We start from the raw sequence: 20,984 nt of genomic DNA on the forward strand, positions 1-20,984 counted from the left end.
CACCAGGCAAACCAGGCATACTTAATGAACTGGTGGGCGTGTCCACATAAAAACAACATTTTAACAAATACTGTACATTATATCTCCTTATATAACAATAAGACCTGATGATCCTGTTTTAGGGGGGGGGGGGGATCACGGCACTCCATCTTTAACAATAACTAAACACAAATCTCACTTGAATTGGATTGCCATCCATCTATAAATATGAAGTGAGGGTCTCACTGAACTGAACTGATGACCGTCAGTTTAACTGCAATGATGCGCTCTCTCTCTCTCTCTCTCTCTCTCTCTCTCTCTCTCTAATGAATCAATGAATCAATGGGTGAGTGAATGGTGATCTAACATGTTAACATTCACACTACTAACCTGGCTGTTGTGCAGTTCCTCACAGCTGGGACCAGTCTCAGTCGCCCCTCCTGTGATGTGTTGTATTTCTTCAGGTCCAACTCCTCCAGAACCTCCTCCGACATCAGCAGCATGGAGGCCAGAGCTGAACACTGGGGCACAGAGAGTTCCTTCTTTGACTCCAGGTACTGCTGGATCCCCTGACTTACTGACGGGTCGTTCATCTCGATCAGACAGTGGAAGATGTTGATACATCTGTCAGGAGAGGCATTATGATCGTTCATCTTCTTCAGGTTGTTGATGGTTCTCTGGATCTCCTCTGGACTGTTCTCTGTCTGACCCAGCAGACCTCCTAACAGACTCTGGTTGGACTGCAGTGAGAGACCATGAAGGAAGCCAATAAAGAGGTCCAGGTGTCCACTCTCACTCTTCAGGGTTTTCTTCATAGCAGCCTCCAGGAAGTCAGGCAGGGAACTGTCACTGTTGTAACCATCATCTCCCAGGAATGTCTTCAGAACCTCTGTGTTATTCTGTGTGAAACAGTGGAACAGGTAGACTGCAGCCAGAAACTCCTGGAAGCTCAGATGAACAAAGCAGTAGACCGTTTGGAGGAAGAACACATCGTCTTCTTTGAAGAACATTGTGCAAAAGCCTGAGATCAGCAAGTCCTTGTTCACATCAAGACCACACGCTTTCAGGGCCTCCTCATAGAAAATGATGTTGCCTTTGACCAGTTGGTCAAACGCCAGCCTGCTCAGCTTCAGAAGAACTTCTCCTGCATCCTTTAGGAGCTTCTCTTCGTCTTCCTCGCCTAGTGCAGGATCCTTCATCTTCACCCGCAGTGTCTCACCCCTCAGGAAGTAGCAGAACAGCTCAACCAGGGTTTTGGGCAGCCTGATTGTCGTCCCCATGTACTTGTGTACCATGTACACCATGTCCTTCACAACGGTAGCAAGGATCCAACAGAAGACTGGGATTTCACACATGGTGAGGAGGGTCTTTGAAGTCTTGATGTGTGATAAGATTGAGCTGGCCTGGTTCTCATCACTGAATGTCTTCTCGAAGAACTCCTTCTTCTGGTCATCTCTGATGAACCCTCGTACTTCTGTCATCTTGTCTACAAACTCCTCAGGGATGTGGTTTGCTGCTGCAGGTCGCGAGGTTATCCAGATGCGAGCAGAGGGGAGCAGCTCCCCCTTGATGAGGCTTACAAGGAGAACTTCCACTGGGTAAGAATTGGAAATGTTCGTAAAGCTACAATTTGTATTGAAATCGAGCTCAAAGTTTTTCTCATCATATCCATCCATAACAAACATGACTTTGAAGGGGCTGTTGCTGTAGTCTCCTGCCGTCTGCAATTCGTTGAAGATGTGATTAAGAATGTCTTCCTCAATACTTTTGGTTTCCACGATGCAGCGTTGAATTAGCTGTGCCAAAGTAAAGTTCTGTCCTTTGAGCAGATTTAACTGGCGAAACTTGAGCGGGAACACAAAGTGTGGATCTTGGGGAAAACATTTCTTGGCCCAGTCAGACACAAATTTGTGTACGAGGAACGTTTTTCCAATTCCTGCACAGCCAACGGTCAGCACTGTTCTTTTGATTAGTCCAGAAATGTCTTTGAACATCTGACCGAGTTGGATTTCTGTTCCCTGTCCTGCCTTCTTCATCTCCATCAGTCTGACCTCATGATGGCTGTGGATGTCTGTGACATTAATGTCTATATTGTAGAGCAGGGTGAAGACGTTTTCAAACACGACCTCACGCTGTGTGCCCAGTTTCACACTCCGATATGAATTGTTCATGTTGTCTTGAAGCTGCTCTTCATAGTCAGTGATATGACGAAATCCTGGTGTTCTCTCCAACAGGCCTGTAGTGAACAGAGCAATTATATGTTTAACAGCCAGATAGAGAGAGAGAGAGAGAGAGAGAGAGAGAGAGAGAGAGAGGAGAGGGAGAGGGAGAGGGAGAGAGAGAAACCAGACGCTGTGTGGACAGGACTTCCCTACACAGACAGACAGTAAACCAGTAGGTGACACTCCTCCGTTTTTGAGCGGTGCACACTGCTCCAATAACTGTCCGCTTGTCTGTCTGTCTGTCTGTCTGTCTGTCTGTGGTACCAACAGGTGACAAAGTGGCGCTGTTGAAATTCACTGTGCACAGGTGCATAATAGGAAGCAGAGTTTTTAGTGTGACACAATGTAATTATACTGTATATTAATTTATTCATTTAATTAATTCATTTATTTTGCGAAAATTCAACAACCGCTCACTTCACATTATGGTGTCAACAGCAGCTGCTTGACTGGCGACTAGTCCCAGTTTCAGTGTGTGTCTGAGATACGTACATACGTTTGTCGAATCGTCTGACATACTAACAGTCCGACATGCGCGAGTCCGACATGCGTGGCCGGTTAAGACACATGCGTGGCCGGTTAAGACACATGCGTGGCCCGTTAAGACAAATGCGGACAGGGAAAATGCTAATGTTACTGCTGCTGAATAAGTTCCACTTTCAATAGAAACTGACAGACTACAACTTGTCCAAAATGCAGCAGCCAGAGTTTTAACTAAAACTAAGATGAGAGAACATATTACTCCAGTTTTAGCTTCACTGCATTGGCTTCCGGTTGTTTTTAGGATTTATTTAAAAAATAAATTACTTGTTTATAAAGCTCTCAATGGTCTCGCACCTTCCTACCTTCATGACTGCCTGGATATGTCCCAAACCGCCCCCAAAGGTTTTCCACTATGCTGGCCTGCTCGCTGTGCCTAAAAAAATGGCAACTAAAAAAACACGGTTAAGCAGCTTTTTGCTTCTACGGGCCAACGGCGTGGAAAAAACTCCCACTGTACCTTCGACAGGCAGCCTCTGTAGACATTTTTAAAGCGCAGCTCAAGACCCACTTCTACACTATTGCTTTTAATGGATCTTTAAATTCCTTGTTTACACTATTGCTTTTAATGGATCTTTAAATTCCTTGTTATTCATGTCCATACTGTATTACATTACTGTTAATATTTTAATGTTTATGCCTTGATTTTATTTTCTTTTTTTTCTCCGTTGCTCTGTAAAGCACTTTGAGCTGCATTTAATGTCATGAAAGGTGCTATACAAATAAAGTTGTATTATTATTATTATTATTATTATTACTTGCGCAAGCAGAGCGTGCAAGTAATGTTATCAGTCAGGTGCTACGATGCGTATGTCCGGGGCCAGCATATGATATGACGTTATATGCTGGCACGAAGCTGACCGTGCAGGTATGTTTTTCTTCATGCTACGAAGCATATGTCCCTTGACGTGATGAAGATATGTACCAATGTCCCTTAGAATGCATATGATATGACGTCATATGCTGGCCCCGGACATACGGAAGCAGACCATGCAGGTATGTTTTCCGCGGATGTCCCATGACGTGATGAAGATTATGTACCAATGCCAGGGTATAATTGGTTATCGATGGTGACGTAACGATGACATTTTCAGTGTCGGGTGGACTAAAGGTAATGCCCCTATGTATACATGTATGTAATCTTCAAATTACATACTACTTTTTCTCCTCCAAAAGCAAGGTACGTAGCAAATAGCTAAACCTAATAATTCAATATTGCAAACGTTCCTTCACAGAGAGGCTGAGATTTTAAAGTTTGTAGCGGTCTACAGTACTTGCACGCTCTGCTTGTGCACTAGTACCAGGGGATGAGCGAGTGACGTCAGGACTTTAGAACCATGGGATGAGCGAGTGACGTCAGGACTTCAGCGTGCTATAAGTGTGAGAGGCTAAATGTCATCAAATGGTGGTCCGTGGCACAAATGGGTCTGAGAGGCTTAATGTCATCAAATGGTGGTCCGTGGCTCAAATGGGTCTGAGAGGCTAAATGTCATCAAACGGTGGTCCGTGGCTCAAATGGGTCTGAGAGGCTAAATGCCATCACGGTGGTCCGTGGCTAAAAGGCTGAATACAGAAATAATGGACCTTGATGTGAAGATGTGAAAAGGGGTTTTTAGGTCATTCATGTGTTTGGTCACCAGATGGCAGTGTAAGACTATTATTAAGTTAATGTTTTCTTACTGTTGTTCAGACACTAAATCATCCCTCCATGAGAACGTGATCCGCACACACACACACACACACACACACACACACACACACACACACACACACACACACACACACACACACACACACACACACACACACACACACACACACACACACACACACACACACCACTTACCTCTCAGTTTGGCGGCTCTGTCTCGTCTTGCCTTCTCCTCTCGTGTCAAAGCTGGGATGAGAGACAGTGATTGGTCAGTGAGATGCGAGACAGTGATTGGTCAGTGAGATGTGAGACAGTGATTGGTCAGTGAGATGTGAGACAGTGATTGGTTAGAGTGGAGGATCATTCTCATCTTCACATAATGACACAGAGGGATGGATTTATATCAATATAGATTGTAAATAAATATCGTTTTTTTTTTTGTGAAGTGAGGTGCGCTCTTATCATCATACTACAATGCAGTATGATGATAAGAGTGCCCCTGATGTATGATGATGTAGTAACTACATCATCATACATCATCTCATTCCGGCCAATCTCAATCTGCGTGCTCACCTTCGTAATCAATATTTGCGTTACGCCAATGTTTGTGTTTACACGAACAGTCTAAATTCTCCATTCATTGTCATTGTAATGTTTGTGTTGGACAAAGTTTGTGCACGCACATCAAACGCTGTACATAGGAAGGGCTAGTGCCCCACAAAAACAAATTAAAGACTTACGAGGTTTCTTGTTCCAGTATAAAGCCACCAGTGCTACCGTGTACATGACGACAGTAACAATAACACCTGGTCTGCCTCTGCCTGTTGTGGGTGTGTCTGAAAGACATAGAAATAATACTAAACATAGGTTGATCCTCCAGCTGGGGAGGCATACTTAGTTTAGACTAGTCATTGGTTAGACATAAGGTTGGTGAGGGGTACGTTAAAACGACCGGATTAAGGTTGGTGAGGGGTGCGTTAAGACGACCGGATTAAGGTTGGTGAGGGGTGCGTTAAGACGACCGGATTAAGGTTGGTGAGGGGTGCGTTAAAACGACCGGATTAAGGTTGGTGAGGGGTGCGTTAAAACGACCGGATTAAGGTTGGTGAGGGGTGCGTTAAAACGACCGGATTAAGGTTGGTGAGGGGTGCGTTAAAACGACCGGATTAAGGTTGGTGAGGGGTGCGGGTTGGGAGAGGGTTAAGGTTAGGTTTATCTAAGTACTGCACCCATCCAGCTGTGGGTGTATCACCCTCTAAAAGACAAGCAGCGATAATACGCGGTCAAGCCATAAAAGCAATATAGAAAAAAGCTATACTCAACGCCCGTCTTTTAATTAGTAGCGAAATACTACCCGATACTTGATACAATGATAACTACAGTGACTGCATTAGGACTAACTAATACTACCTGATACTCGATACAATGATAACTACAGTGACTGCATTAGGACTAACTAATACTACCCGATACTTGATACAATGATAACTACAGTGACTGCATTAGGACTAACTAATACTACCTGATACTCGATACAATGATAACTACAGTGACTGCATTAGGACTAACTAATACTACCTGATACTCGATACAATAATCCAGTATAATGTGATGTCATACTCCAAATTAGGTGTCACTTTTGTTTGTATAACTCCCACGAATCAACATGCATTAGTAGGTCCACATTTCGGACCCAATCAGGTTCTGTGATTGATCCCAAGCCGGGCAGTGCTGCTCCTGGAATGCGTGACATTTTACATAATAAGTACTTGGTAATTTAACCCATTCAGGACGGGAACCCCTTTTGGTGTTTTAAGGATTATGTTATACTTTAGCTGTTGAAAAATAGCTAGGATAGGATTCAATGGTTGGTATGCTTCCCCGTTTACCATTTAAGGATTGGTATTGTTTAGGCCTTGTGGAAATGTGGCGTTTAATTTTATTATCCACTGCTTCTCGGTAAATGTGCATTCCCCCTCCGTCCAAGTTTTGTTGTGTTCTAAACCACAAACTTCCAATGCACTAATTCCATGTATCATGAAATGCTGTACAAGTAATGATGTTGTTTCTGTTGCATTATTTATATTATATCTATGTTGCCCTACTAGTAGTAGCCGGCGAGGTAAAACAAGCGTCCCATCAGCGGTTCTTTATCTCAATCTGAGCCCTAAAAATGCTTTGGATCACGTGCGCGTGCACAAGGACATTTTGGATATTCGATGACGTCATAGTCATACCATGGGAGCCCCCGGAGGCTAACGATGGATGCTATAAACAGCTAATTGACGGTAAATAAAATACTATTAATTCTGGATTAAATTACATTACAGAATCCCGAGATTTCTCAGGTTGGCACACGAGGTTGCAAGCACGACTCTACGTCAAGTACACTTTGATACCAATACGGGACTACTTTTTTTCCTCCACCACGGCTGACAGAGGTGTTTCAGTGTGTGAAACAGAGATGTAAACATTGATTACCTGAGATGACACGTTGTGTCTCAGCGGTGAGGTTGAAGAGTGGCAGGTGAACTCTACAGGTCACCCGACCAGGTGGCCTCACCGTCACGTTGCTCTGGACTTCATAACAGTGTGGAGAAGGTCTGTCGGTCACTGAGGATCCAGCAGGGATGTTGTTCCAATCAGCGTCCAGCCAAGACACCTCAGGTTGTGGAAACCAGCAGCCGGAATCACAGGTCATTTGAAGAGATCACTGGTTGAGACACCGACCCTACAAGAAAGAATACACATGCCTGCCTGCCTGCCTGCCTGCCTGCCTGCCTGCCTGCCTGCCTGCCTGCCTGCCTGCCTGCCTGCCTGCCTGCCTGCCTGCCTGCCTGCCTGCCTGCCTGCCTGCCTGCCTGCCTGCCTGCCTGCCTGCCTGCCTGCCTGCCTGCCTGCCTGCCTGCCTGCCTGCCTGCCTGCCTGCCTGCCTGCCTGCCTGCCTGCCTGCCTGCCTGCCTGCCTGCCTGCCTGCCTGCCTGCCTGCCTGCCTGCCTGCCTGCCTGCCTGCCTGCCTGCCTGCCTGCCTGCCTGCCTGCCTGCCTGCCTGCCTGCCTGCCTGCCTGCCTGCCTGCCTGCCTGCCTGCCTGCCTGCCTGCCTGCCTGCCTGCCTGCCTGCCTGCCTGCCTGCCTGCCTGCCTGCCTGCCTGCCTGCCTGCCTGCCTGCCTGCCTGCCTGCCTGCCTGCCTGCCTGCCTGCCTGCCTGCCTGCCTGCCTGCCTGCCTGCCTGCCTGCCTGCCTGCCTGCCTGCCTGCCTGCCTGCCTGCCTGCCTGCCTGCCTGCCTGCCTGCCTGCCTGCCTGCCTGCCTGCCTGCCTGCCTGCCTGCCTGCCTGCCTGCCTGCCTGCCTGCCTGCCTGCCTGCCTGCCTGCCTGCCTGCCTGCCTGCCTGCCTGCCTGCCTGCCTGCCTGCCTGCCTGCCTGCCTGCCTGCCTGCCTGCCTGCCTGCCTGCCTGCCTGCCTGCCTGCCTGCCTGCCTGCCTGCCTGCCTGCCTGCCTGCCTGCCTGCCTGCCTGCCTGCCTGCCTGCCTGCCTGCCTGCCTGCCTGCCTGCCTGCCTGCCTGCCTGCCTGCCTGCCTGCCTGCCTGCCTGCCTGCCTGCCTGCCTGCCTGCCTGCCTGCCTGCCTGCCTGCCTGCCTGCCTGCCTGCCTGCCTGCCTGCCTGCCTGCCTGCCTGCCTGCCTGCCTGCCTGCCTGCCTGCCTGCCTGCCTGCCTGCCTGCCTGCCTGCCTGCCTGCCTGCCTGCCTGCCTGCCTGCCTGCCTGCCTGCCTGCCTGCCTGCCTGCCTGCCTGCCTGCCTGCCTGCCTGCCTGCCTGCCTGCCTGCCTGCCTGCCTGCCTGCCTGCCTGCCTGCCTGCCTGCCTGCCTGCCTGCCTGCCTGCCTGCCTGCCTGCCTGCCTGCCTGCCTGCCTGCCTGCCTGCCTGCCTGCCTGCCTGCCTGCCTGCCTGCCTGCCTGCCTGCCTGCCTGCCTGCCTGCCTGCCTGCCTGCCTGCCTGCCTGCCTGCCTGCCTGCCTGCCTGCCTGCCTGCCTGCCTGCCTGCCTGCCTGCCTGCCTGCCTGCCTGCCTGCCTGCCTGCCTGCCTGCCTGCCTGCCTGCCTGCCTGCCTGCCTGCCTGCCTGCCTGCCTGCCTGCCTGCCTGCCTGCCTGCCTGCCTGCCTGCCTGCCTGCCTGCCTGCCTGCCTGCCTGCCTGCCTGCCTGCCTGCCTGCCTGCCTGCCTGCCTGCCTGCCTGCCTGCCTGCCTGCCTGCCTGCCTGCCTGCCTGCCTGCCTGCCTGCCTGCCTGCCTGCCTGCCTGCCTGCCTGCCTGCCTGCCTGCCTGCCTGCCTGCCTGCCTATCATCAGAAACTATTTACAGACTAGTGCAAATCAAATCAAATATAAAATCCAGTTTGTAAAAAGTCACAGCCAAGCATATCATGGGTTAGACAAACTTCTCCACCAATAGTTTTCCTATATGATAAAACATTGTTTTAAAAAAGAAATGTCAATGCACATTTTTTTCCAGTGCATACGGCAGGCCTTGTTGACGGATTTGGAAGAGATTTTGAAGGTCTGGTTCCAAAAATGAGCCAGTATTTAATGTGTAAAAACCATGATATTTACATTGGAATGAATGAGCCCGACTGGAAAGTGTCCAAGTCGGAGTGTCTAAGTGGTAGAGGGCGGGGCTTTGCTAAAGGTGAATTTCAGGATTCTAGTACAAACCAATCTGGGAACACATCTGCAAAAAAAGGGAAAAACAGTGCCCTCTGCTGTTTGCTTCCTTTGAATCAGAATCTTGCGCCACCCCTTACCCTTAAGGTCTCCACACACCGGGCACGAATCGGATGCAAATTCGGATTTTTAGCAGCGTTTCTCCATCGGTTTTCCGAAAAACGCGGCCGGTGTGCAACCACCTTTAGGCCTATCCCTAAATTTATTTGCAATTTTTTTACTATTTTGAAAAACCTTTTAACTCATTTAACACAGAGATCGTGTTTTGATGCCTTTTTTAAATATAAATTGATTACGGTGTTCTGTAAGCGCTCGGAACACTCCGGTCCGGGTGCGGGTAGATTACTTCGGCCAAACTAGCCAAAAGTTGCTACATTAAGCCCCCGATTATAGGGAATAAAACAATTACATCAATAGCGTCAAGGGCAAAAAGAGAGTTAAAGGGAAACGTCACTCTTTTTGCAAGAAAAAGAATACATGTTAAGATTTTTTTTTTAAAAGATGACCCGTTCCCATGGATGAGAAAGTATCGTATTTGTCTATTTCATTATTTATTTTTTGTAACAAGCCCAGAACACCGGTGTTGAACATTTCGTCTTACCAACACGGAGCTGGATCAAAGTCCTGCCGCTGTTCAGGGTAGGAACAGAACACTGGTAGGTTCCCTGGTCCGAGAGCTCCACCCTGTACAGCTTCAGAGAGACGTTACCACCAGACAGCTCCTCATGGTACAGGAACGCCCTCTGTTTGTACGACGGGTGGCTATAGTTGAACCTGTAATGTCCGTCCTGGAGGAGGTACACGTGCTCTGGCTGCAGGTCGGCTCTGGTCCACTCCACCGTCATGTCGGCGACATCGAGAGCCGGCTCAACGTGACACGGAAGGATCACGTCGTCTCCCACTCTGGCCAGCACAGGCTGAGAAGACCCGATCATCTGGTGGTGTTGTCCTTAAAACAAAAAACAAATCACTTATATTACTTTAGATTAGATCAGGCATGTCAAACTGGCGATCCGTGGGCATTTTGCGACATGTTTAAAAGTGAGTGAATTAACACTACCTCTAAGCGACATACGACACCAGTGCTTGCTTCTCTACGCTATAGTGAACAAACAGGTTCTTCGATCTCCTCCTCCCCCCTCCCTACCTGAGCGCCTTAATTGCTTAACAATGAGCAGCTGGAGTACCAGGAATGTATGTATTTGGTTAAAATGGGTAAGGTTTTAAAAAAGGCAAAAGCATGCTCTGTTGCACTGGCCTAAAAGTGGGTCCTCTAAAACTGCTTCAACTTCTGAGAATGTGTTTGGTTCATTAGCCACCAGATGGCATACCTTATAAGTATGTATGTATGTAGGTCTGTATGTCTGTATGTGTATGTATTTAAAAGGGGGGCTTTTTTGTAAAATCCCAGCCTACAATACCTTCATATATTTAAAATCCAAAGTAAGGTTACCAGTGAAGGGCAACCTGCCTATTCACTGGGGACTATGCAAGGCAGAGGCGTACACCCCCCTGAGTCCAAGTTAGACTAGACCGCATACCTAAAAATGTATGTATGTATGCATGTGTGTATGTGTGTGTGTGTGTGTGTGTGTGTGTGTCTCTCTAGTGTGTGTGGGCTCTCTCTCTCTCTCTCTCTCTCTCTCTCTCTCTCGCTCTCTCTCTCTGTGTACAGGTGTACCCGGCCTGTACTGATTACATTTCTGTTTGACTGAGCCCACATGGACACTTTGAAATACTGAAATATCTAAAAACACAAATTACTCACATAAAAACCACAGGAAAGTGTTTCTTAACTCCCAAACATCATTAAAATAAGATCTGGTTGCAAAAGGCCTGAAGTGGCCCTAAGTTTAAAACGTATGTTTTATTTGGTTCATTTGGTTCCAACCTATCATTTAGCTGGGGACCCTCTGAAACTCCCTCAAGGACCCCTAGGGGTCCCCGGACCCCACTTTGGGAACCACTGGTTTATATGACTGAGAGGACCCAAATGACTTTAGACTATACAGATGTACATGCTGTTTGCTTGTCCACATATGTATGTTAGTTATATGACTTTAGATTAGATACTACATATGTACATTTACATATTTACTTACTTGTTTTTTACACAAACATAATGTGTGTTGTAGAGCATGTTCAAATGCTCAATGTATAGTTTGAATGTGCAAGTGAGTTTCTCTCTCTCTCTCTCTCTCTCTCTCTCTCTTTGCCAAAATAACACTGCCAGAGTCAAGCGTGCGTGAAAGCGAAAGTAAGAGTTTAATAAAAGTTGTTTTTTCCCCTTCGTTTTTTCAGCATCAGATACACAATCATTTCCACAAGAAAGACATCAAACTAATGTTTACAGTAAATGTGTAGCCTATATAAGTATATATTCAGTATTTCTATCAGCCCTGATTCCCTTAATTTTGTCTAGAAGACAATAAGATAAATGTTAATGTTTTTACAAGTTGACCAACAGAACAGAACAACACACGCACCACATTTACACTCATCATTAATGTAACATCATAATTACATATAACAACAATAACAATAGTAATAGTGTAGTTTAATAATAGCCACATGGTTCACATGGAGCTGGTCTGTGTCTGTCTCGAGTGTCATGGCGGAACTTCAACCTGGTTTACGCACTTCCTCCATTTATAACCTTTACATGTACATAAACGGTCCTGTTTCAGATATAAAGGTTTCTCCCCAGAGCTACAGATGTTAGGATTCTCCTCGGGTTGGTAGAAGTAACATTATCTTCACTGTTGTTACATAAAAACACTTTTTAATCACATCCGTGGACGTTTGTCTCATAGAGTTATAATGTAAACAGAGGTTAACGTAGTTAAAAGCATATGGAGGAAAAACGGAGAAAACGTCCACGGATGTGATTAAAAAGTGTTTTTATGTAACAACAGTGGAGATAATGTTACTTCTATCAACCCGAGGAGAATCCTAACATCTGTAGCTCTGAGGAGAGACCTTTATATCTGAAACAGGACCGTTTATGTACATGTAAAGGTTATAAATGGATTAGTGCAAACAGCAGGTTGAAGTCCGCCATGACAGTCCTGTTTCAGGTCTAGAGTTTATTAAGAGCAAAGATAATTACAGAGTTCTTGACGGTCATAAATGTATAATGTTACCTGACACAGTGCAGTAACAGCTCGTCCACAGCAGAACTCCAAGGAACAACAGGTTGAATTTAAACCACTCCATGGTTTTAAAGTGACGACCATAGAGTTCAAACACAAACATTTCACCAAGACGAGAAGAAAATATTTGGAAAGAAACGCTGAGGTTTCCTGTTCCTTGGTCCAGGAGGAGGAGCTATAGGAGAAAAAAACAAGGAACACTCACGGGGAGATAGGCTATGTTTATGTTGACAACAGCCAAGTTCTTCTAATTATTTGTTCCGCCCCCCAAAAAATGTGTTTGTTGTCATGATTTGTCACAACTGGAAGTTGTCTTTGTTCCGAGGCTTTAAAGGTCTTTAAATAAATACTTTTGGGGAATTATGTCCTGATGCCCTCGTCCTTCTCAAAAAGGGGCGGGACTGATACGCTCTATTGAGGTGTCAAGTGCAGCCTGGAGAGGGACAAGCTGGAGTTGTAAATACATTGTTTTCAACGCGGGCGGCGCAAATATCAGCAATTTTAGGCATGTCATGTATGCAACTGTTTTACAAGTTTGACAAGTATTGTAGCCTACAGTGACAACTAAAGTCTCTGTAATGTTTATGTTGTACTATTAACATAAACTGTTTTAAAGTATTTTACAGTGACAACTAAATTCACAATGTTTATGTTGTACTATTAACACGACAACTGTTTTAAAGTATTGTACAGTGACAACTAAAGTCATAATGTGTATGTTGTACTATTAACATAAACTGTTTTAAAGTATTGTACAGTGACAACTAAAGTCATAATGTTTATGTTGTACTATTAACATAAACTGTTTTAAAGTATTAGTGATAACTAAAGTATCTGTAATGTTTATGTTGTAGGCCTACTGAATCTGAATCTATTATCCACTGTAAGTAGCGTGCAGCAACATGTCAGTAACATCAACACTGCTGCATGCATTTGCGGTTGGAAAGTTTCTATGGGCTCTAAAGACACGTGAAGGATGTGCGAAAGGCCTGGGCTTCCTTTATCTGAGCTGTGTGTGGTTTTCACCCCTCTGTGCCAAGTGACTCTGTGTTCTCACAAGACACAAAGCCAAGTGACTCTGGGTACCTGACAATGGGCTCAGCTTCCGGAAGACGCTGCTATTACTCAGAACAGTGGTTCCCAAAGTGGGGTCCGGGGACCCCACGGGGTCCTTGAGGGAGTTCCAGGGGGTCCCCCAGCTAAATGATAGTTTGGAACCAAATGGACTGGGTGTGTAACTCCGAGAGTGTATAAATGGAACCAAATGGACCCTTATGGGTCTGTAACTCCGAGAGTGTACAAATGGAACCAAATGGACCCTTATGGGTCTGTAACTCTGAGAGTGTACACTCTCAGAGTTACATTAACATTGATTTTACGATATAAATTGCATGGGGGTCCCAGAGATGGAAATACCATTACATGGGGGTCCGTAGACTAATGCATGTCAAACTGAGGGTCCTTGAAATTAAACGCGTTGAGAATCACTGCTAGAGCGGCTGTACAAATCTTCTCTCATGGGGGGGGGGGGGGGGGGGGGGGGGCATGGCATATCTTTTCAAATGGCGGTCCGCGAGCTAATTGTTGTCAACTTGGGGACTTGGGGAACCACTGACCTTTTTTTTTCTTTTTTTTTAATACTTCTGTAAAGCTGTGATGTGACAATACGGCTGATTGTCATTCTGGGAATCAGAAGGTTTACCGCGGTTCACCTCCCCCAGCCTCGTCAAAACAGAGCTGAATGGGGGGGGGTGCATTATTGAGGCTTGCAGAAGCGATGTGTGATGTACACATACTGAGCATACAGCCAAAGTCATTAAAACCACATTATATTTAAAAAATCACACCCGTGTGAACTGAGTGGTGTAAGGTCTTAAATAGCCTGTCTGACGTAATTAAATCATGTCTGACGTAACGAAATCACACCCGGGTGAACAGGGTGAACATAGCAACCATGCTAATTTTTTCTGCACAGACTAACAAAGCCAGTTGTAGGAGTGGTTTACACCACTCAATAATGAAATCACACCCGGGTGAACAGGGTGAACATAGCAACCATGCTCATATTTTTTCTGCACTAACAAAGCCAGTTGTAGGAGTGGTTTACACCACTCAAAAACAAATCATACAATCAGTTCATGGCCTGTGACAACGGAGTGTCACATCAAATAATAATTCAGGATTTCAATTCAAATATGGAAAAAAAAATCACACCCGTGTGAACTGAGTGGTGTAAGGTCGTATATAGCCTGTCTGACGTAATGGAATCATGTCTGACGTAATGAAATCACACCCGGGTGAACAGGGTGAACATAGCAACCATGCTCATTTTTTCTGCACAGACTAACAAAGCCAGTTGTAGGAGTGGTTTACACCACTCAAAAATCATGTCTGACGTAATGAAATCACACCCGGGTGAACAGGGTGAACATAGCAACCATGCTCATTTTTTCTGCACTAACAAAGCCAGTTGTAGGAGTGGTTTACACCACTCAAAAATAGCAGATCTACAAGCTCAAAACGCGCCACACTGCAAAACTGTCAAGGTTGCCCACCCCCTGCTGCAGTAGACAACAAGAGATTCCTCCAACAAATGTGGCCAGATTTGACTGAGGGACTGGAGTTCTTTGAATTTTCGTTTTCTCATGTCATGTGAAAGCAGGGAAATGAGGGAATTGACATATTGGTTGTTCAGTTTGACCCACCAGTTTTGGAGATATGGCTTATAGAGTAATGTCTTGCAGAGAAACAGCGAGTTGAGAAAACAGGCTTGAAAGGTTCACTTCTGTGGACTCTAAAATTACACCTAGCTACATGTTTAAGCATTTATTTAATATCTACATGTCTTCTGTGGACTCTAACATTACACCTATAGCTACATGTTTAAGCATTTATTTAATAAAATAGAAACGGCACCGGGATTCCCCTCCCATCCAGTGGAAGTGTGTAGGGCGAGTGGTAAGGAGCTAGTGGAAGTGTGTAGGGCGAGTGGTAAGGAGCTAGTTGAAGTGTGTAGGGCGAGTGGTAAGGAGCGAGTGGAAGTGTGTAGGGCGAGTGGTAAGGAGCTAGTGGAAGTGTGTAGGGCGAGTGGTAAGGAGCTAGTGAAGTGTGTAGGGCGAGTGGTAAGGAGCTAGTGGAAGTGTGTAGGGCGAGTGGAAGTGTGTAGGGCGAGTGGTAAGGAGCTAGTGGAAGTGTGTAGGGCGAGTGGTAAGGAGCGAGTGGAAGTGTGTAGGGCGAGTGGAAGTGTGTAGGGCGAGTGGTAAGGAGCTAGTGGAAGTGTGTAGGGCGAGTGGTGAGGAGCTAGTGGAAGTGTGTAGGGCGAGTGGGGGGCGGGGATAGTTGTTAGAAAGGGTCTTCGCTGAAGGAATAATGCTGCGCTGATCTATCAAACACTTCTGATTGGCTACACAGCTACCTCCATGATGACATCATTGGGCCTCATGCGCCAACCGTTCTTAAGAAGTTCTCAAGAGAAAATTTGTTCTTAGACCCACTTAGGAAGTTTTTAAGAAGGTTTTGGCATCCCTCAATCTTTTCTTAGCTGTGATTTGTTCGTAGGTAAGAACAGAATCTACGCACACTGTGGAGCACTCTTAGGGTGCCTTTTTCGTTCTTAAGTGCAATCTGAAAACATAAAGGAAAAACAGCGCCATCTGCATGATGCTCAAAGTTTGGTCTGAGGACCTTAACTCTTTGAGAGTTTCATGGATTTCTATATAGTTTTTAGACTTCTCTATGGCAGAATGGCGTTTTTGAATGATTTATTGAAAATTCTCTGCTGTGAATGTGTGACAACGAAAGACCTTCAGAGAAAGCTTGGCTTGTCTGCTTCCAGGAAAAAAATGAACTGAGTTGATAAAATGTTTAGTTGTGGTGTTGGAAGCCATTTAAAAGAGCCTGCATTTACACTGGGTAGTGTTTCTAGGACAACAAAAAAAGTTATGACCGGTTGAAGTTTTATTTTCTAAATAACTTTTTTTCTGCTGGGCGTACATAGCCATGCAATATCTCATTTTAAAGGGTGAGTTGTCTAGTTCAATTAAAATAAAATAAAAAGTTTCTCACATGTACCACTGTAGATATTTTGCCATCTATAAATAGCATGGTCAGTCATGATCAATCTGACCTATCCAGCTAAAAGTCCCCCTAGCTCTGAAATGGAACATCATATAAACTCAATTCTTTTTTGGGGTAAAATTAGACATTCTAACGCACATTTTGATATATACCATGTTTACATAGTCTTACCAGTACCGTGTCTATTCATGCATGTATCTCAAAAACCTGTTGTGAAGAAACAGTTTTGATAAAAAACTCATCCAAGGACATTGTTTTGATATGACTTTGTGCCCATGATATGTATCAAAATATAGACTTGAATGTATACTGTATTATAACAAAAAAATTGGGTTCTTACCATCTACCGTTACAGAGTAAATCACAGTTGAAACTCGCTTAGTCAAACCATAAACCTCAGACTAGTGAACAAAATAGCCATGACAGGTCTAACTCATTGTAAAAGCTTGTCTTTTATTTTTTATGACTAACATAATACAATTATAATAAATATTACAGAAAATAAATAGGCCTACATACAAAACAGTTGTCCCCAAACTCCCCAGTGTCCCCAAACCACTGCATTCCAGTTGTTCTTGACGGTGTGTGTGTGTGTAGGCTAAATTTAAAAAAAACAACAACTGAAATGAATGAATGCATCCGGTTCAGTGTCGGAGAACTCCATCGCAGTCTTGACTCTTCGTCTTCATCATCATCATCATCATCATCCTCCTCATCTGATGCCAGTTCTAAATATATAAAAAATAAACATTTAGCTGTAGTCAGCCCGGCCAATAGCCAGTTGGGGGGGGGGGGGGACGTAGGCTATGAAATGAAATGAAATCTATATTTACCCAGGGTATCTGGGCTAAGCTCAAGAACTTGTTTCCAGCCAGGCCCTGCTCATAGAACACATTTCATCGTAGTGGTTGATGCCTTGTTCAAGGGCATTTCAGCGGTGGTAATTTTAACGTGTCGGACGGCTGATTCGAACTGGGAACCTTCCGGTATCTAGACCGCGCCGCTATCCGTTCGGCCACCGCTGCCACATCATCGTCATCATCATCATCACACGGAGACACACTAAACAATGTACAATCACGATTGTATACAATATACAATGAATGCAATTATCATGCAAGCTCAGACGTCAATGAAACGTCATACAGATCTTATATAATACGCTACTGTTAGCTTCACTCCCCGTCCCCCCTCCGATCCTTGTAGCAACGTCATCATAACCACGCGTTGCTTCAGTAAACGATGCATGTTTGTTCTCCGTCTTTGTAGACAGTAAATAAAAGGAGCGAACATTACTCTAAAGATCAGATCGCCTATAAGGCACGCTACAATATAAAATACTTGTACTGCCATGCGTGCATGCCTGCTACGATACATTTGTACTGCACCAACCAACCGATCGAGACAAACCCCCCCTCCAGCCCTTAGCCAGCACCAATGCACCGACCAACACCATTAGCCAGCACCTTCGGTGCTGGCTAATGGCTGGGGGCCATCGTGGTGAGTCATTCTGGCGTCATGATCTGACTAGTAGTAGTAATTATCCAAGCATCTATTTGTAGCGATCATCTTATGATTTCTGATCACTATAGAAGGGCATTTTCTACAATAAGATTACCTCAAAACATTCCGGGTTGATCGTCTTCTTCAATGGTTTCCCGGTATAGCTCATCGGACGACGATGGGGAGACAATGAAAAAAGGAGGGAGGGAGCAGCGAGTCTCGCTGTAAGCACTGGACCAGGGCTACTCCGCCTGGAGAAGGCGACTGGGACGCGTATGGATCAATACTACTACCACAAAACTCGCTCAAATAAATAGTACTGCTTTCAACTTTTTCTGCTAGAAAATCGCTCGGGCGAGACGGCAAACAGGCAAAACAATGATAACTATGAAGACTCCCTCTGCCCCCACTGTTTACAGGGGGTGGGACCAGCTTCCAATGGCAACACGTACACGTGTGTCACGTGACACGGGTTTTCTGGGTAATGTAGTTGGAATATAAGCTCAGGAATTTAAACAGCGCTTCGGAGCATATTAATATGTTTAGATTCATCAAAAACTGTGAAGACGCCAATTGGCGTCATTGATCATTTACGGAATTCTGATGAAGACGCCAATTGGCGTCTTTCATCTTCTAAGGGTTAAGGGGTCATTCAGGAAGTTCCAGGCAGTCCACAGCAAAATATGGAACATTAACATTTCCCTAGCAGAAAATATTTTCATATGGGGGTCTGCAGAATGCATGTCAATTTGGGGGTCCTTGACATGCAAATGTTTGAGAACCACTGGTTTAGAGTTTACAACCCAACCCAAACAAACACACCATACCCACCACATAACCCCCAAGTTGACTATTGTGAGATAAATAATAAAATACATTCATGAATATTGAAAATATTGAATTGAAATATTGAAAATATGAAAATTTCTGTTCACTTCAGTACCTTCACAGTATTATTATTTTTTAAGTTTGGTGTTCCACCATATTTAGACTTTAGTTTAGGTATTCTTGACTTCACTCAACTTTATTTCTATGTGTGAGGTCCTGTGATTTCTGTGTGCTGCAATCACACACAGGTGTGACTGCAGGCAAGGCCATGGAGTCATGCAAAACCACACCCACCTGGGTGAACACAGGTAGGAAAGTGAATTCCCAATGCCTTATATGGGATTGGTGGGGCGGTTCCCTATGGTAATTAGGATGCTAATTAGGATATGTGGGGCGTCTACCTATGATAATTTGAATTAACTGGCACACCCCTTCAAGTTACGAGGATTTGTATTCATCATCATAAGAACATGCTTACGAACAATTCTGCCTACTTAAGAACGTTTCATGAATCTGACTGGACTGCTCTTAGGAATTCACTTAGGAAGAAATGTAAGAGGAAAAGTTAGGAACTTATTGGCGCATGAGGCCCATTGTCTCTTCTCCTCCTCGCATTGGCTGCTGCAGCTGAGACAGACAGACAGACAGACAGACAGACAGACAGACAGACAGACAGACAGACAGACAGACAGACAGACAGACAGACAGACAGACAGACAGATAAAGTTAATAAAGCAGTTAAAGTGAGGTACAAACATGGCAACATGAAAATCCTGAAACTGTTCCTAATAATTCTCTGGAGAAAGTATAGTTACACTTTGCGGCCACCAGGCAGAGTCCTGTTAGGCTTTGTGTTAATGTCAACTTTAGCCAAACAAATAATAATAATAAATAATAAATAATTGAAAAAGAAAAGGCCCTGGAAGTCCATTGGGATCCCACCAGGGCATGGGCTGAACTCCACAGACCCGGGTGAGGGCGAGGACCTGGGCTGAACTCCACAGACCCGGGTGAGGGCGAGGACCTGGGCTGAACTCCACAGACCCGGGTGAGGGCGAGGGCCTGGGCTGAACTCCACAGACCCGGGCCGGGCGAGGGCCCGGCTCCAGTGCCAGCAGCCACACCACATCTCATTTTAAGGATAACAACGGCCATCAGTGCACAGAGGAGACATTTACCGGCAGTAATGAAGATTATCCCAGTGGGGGACAAAAAAGGATTACAACTGTGTTGGTTGTTGGTACAGTAGGACCCAGAGATACAGGGCGTACAGTAGGACCCCAGAGATACAGGGCGTACAGTAGGACCCCAGAGATACAGGGTGTACAGTAGGACCCCAGAGATACAGGGTGTACAGTAGGACCCCAGAGATACAGGGTGTACAGTAGGACCCAGAGATACAGGGTGTACAGTAGGACCCAGAGATACAGGGCGTACAGTAGGACCCCAGAGATACAGGGTGTACAGTAGGACCCCAGAGATACAGGGTGTACAGTAGGACCCCAGAGATACAGGGTGTACAGTAGGACCCCAGAGATACAGGGTGTACAGTAGGACCCCAGAGATACAGGGAGTACAGTAGGACCCCAGAGATACAGGGTGTACAGTAGGACCCCAGAGATACAGGGTGTACAGTAGGACCCCAGAGATACAGGGTGTACAGTAGGACCCAGAGATACAGGATAGAACTAGAAGTAGATATATATACCTTTATTGAAAGGATAAGCCCCTTGAGATGTCACATCTCATTTTAGAGGGGGTCCTCAAATAAAAATAAAAGATAGTGAAGTGTTTCACCTCTAGCTCTGGCTCTGTCCTTCAGGATATAACTAGAAGTCGATAGAGAAGTGTGTTCTCACCTCTAGCTCTGGCTCTGTCCTTCTGGATAGAGAAGTAGAAGAAGGTAGAGATGACGTAGGGAGTGAACACCAGTATCTTGACGATCAGCTGGGTCAGAGTCATGAGAGGTTCTGCTGACTCGGCGCTCGGGTCGGAGGAGGAAGAGGAGGAATCTGTGAAAGACAACCAAAGCTTTAGTATTATCCAAACACTGGATCTGGTCTTCTCGTGGTGAGGACGGTCGAGAATCATCTGACGACGACTCACTTGTCACCTCCATCCAGCTCTCTGGGGACTCTCCGAGGCCAGAGATGGAGCACTTGTAGAATCCTCCGTCAGACTTGTTGACGCGGAGGATGGTCATCTGTCCTGTAGACTCAGCGCTGATGAAGGATCCGTTGCACGGAGGTCGGAGGATGGTTGACCAGTCGTCTGGTCTTTGGACAGGCAGCGGAGCGTGGCGTTACCTCCCTCTGGC

Source organism: Electrona antarctica (assembly GCF_951216825.1).
Source record: "Electrona antarctica genome assembly, chromosome: 18".
NCBI lineage: Eukaryota > Metazoa > Chordata > Actinopteri > Myctophiformes > Myctophidae > Electrona > Electrona antarctica.